The 1,424-nt window shown below is 46.1% G+C and overlaps 1 non-coding gene across 1 annotated transcript; it reads right to left on the reverse strand.

The window, feature by feature from the left end:
- Positions 1–91: 91 nt before the first annotated feature.
- Positions 92–174, reverse strand: trnal-cag. Its single transcript has one exon. It is a non-coding gene; the product is annotated as a tRNA-Leu (tRNA).
- Between the last annotated feature and the right edge of the window lie 1,250 nt (positions 175–1,424).

Consider the following 1,424-nt stretch of genomic DNA (forward strand, 5'->3'; position numbering starts at 1 on the left):
ACTTATCACTTATCATCCAACATACAAGGAACGATTGACTCTTCTACCCCAATACCGTGTGAAAGGCATTTTGCTGAGTTTGAAAAGTAGCTGTCAGAAGTGGGATTCGAACCCACGCCTCCAGAGGAGACTGCGACCTGAACGCAGCTCCTTAGACCGCTCGGCCATCCTGACTGCGCAACCTTGTCTACAGTAGAACCTTTGCTATATCATGACAGAGTGCATACGACACGATACAATACACTATGCCATGACACAAAAGCTGAATAATGACAACAATCTAGATAGTAGCAGAGCGACATATAACAACAACACATAACATCACATGAAGCAATTACAGTTTTCTGTGAACAAGTTGGTGATTTTGCCTTTAAAAGTGGCAGTGTTGACTAGAGTGGAGAGTTTTGTTTTTTTTTGTTGTTGGTTCCAATCTTAGGACCCAGCGAACTGAAAGGCGGTGCGACCTAATGATGTGTTAGCTGAAGGGATTTGTAGCCGGATGTGACTAGAAGAGCGGATGCTGTAGGTGACGGAAGAAGGATGAAGTAGACATCCCAAATACGGAGGGGTTAGGCCTAAGAGAGTTTTTTTAAGTGAGCATAAACCAGTGGATCTTACGTCGAGTGTGAAGGGATGTCCAGTTTATGGAGGCGTACAGATTGCAGTGGTGTGTCCTGTAAGGAGCATTGGTGGCAAGTCTGATAGCTGAGTGATTAAGAACATCTAGCCGCTCGAGATGTCCCTTACCTTCAGACATGTAAATTTGTCTATGAAGATTCTCAGTCATCCAGGTCATAGTTATCCAACGAAGGTTAAAATGAAGGGCAACTGGACTTGGTTGAAGCTACTGGAAGACGTTTCGTCCCTTATCCAAAGGACTTGTTCAGTTCTGACTGACTGGCAGGGAAACTCAGCTATTTAACCTCAGGGGGTCGTTATCACGGGTCATCGATACCGCTGGTTCGTTAGTGTTCCTTGTTGCTGTGACGACAGTTGTTATAGTCGTTGAGACTACCTGTGGCCAAGACTGAACGACCATCGTTGGTATCTTCACCTGAGGCCAAGACTGAACGACCATCGTTGGTATCTTCACCAGAGGCCAATAGGTTACGTTTGTTGAGTTTCCTGGGAAGTGATGAAAGGACAGTATTGTAAGTGGGGGATAAGTGGTGGCGTAGACCCCCTCCCCTGTTCAATGACGGCTTCTCAACCCTGGTGTAGATGGCTTCCTTGACACCTCTTTCAAACCATCCATCTTCTCTGTCTAAAATGTGCACCTGGTGGTCCTCAAACGAGTGTCCTCTGTCCTTCAGATGTAAGTAGACAGCAGAGTCTTGACCTGAGGAGTTGGCCCTTCTGTGTTGAGCCATGCTTTTGTGTAGTGGTTGTTTAGTCTCCCCAATATACAGGTCTGTGCATTCCTC

This window comes from Micropterus dolomieu, unplaced genomic scaffold (assembly GCF_021292245.1).
Source record: "Micropterus dolomieu isolate WLL.071019.BEF.003 ecotype Adirondacks unplaced genomic scaffold, ASM2129224v1 contig_2797, whole genome shotgun sequence".
Classification (NCBI taxonomy): domain Eukaryota; kingdom Metazoa; phylum Chordata; class Actinopteri; order Centrarchiformes; family Centrarchidae; genus Micropterus; species Micropterus dolomieu.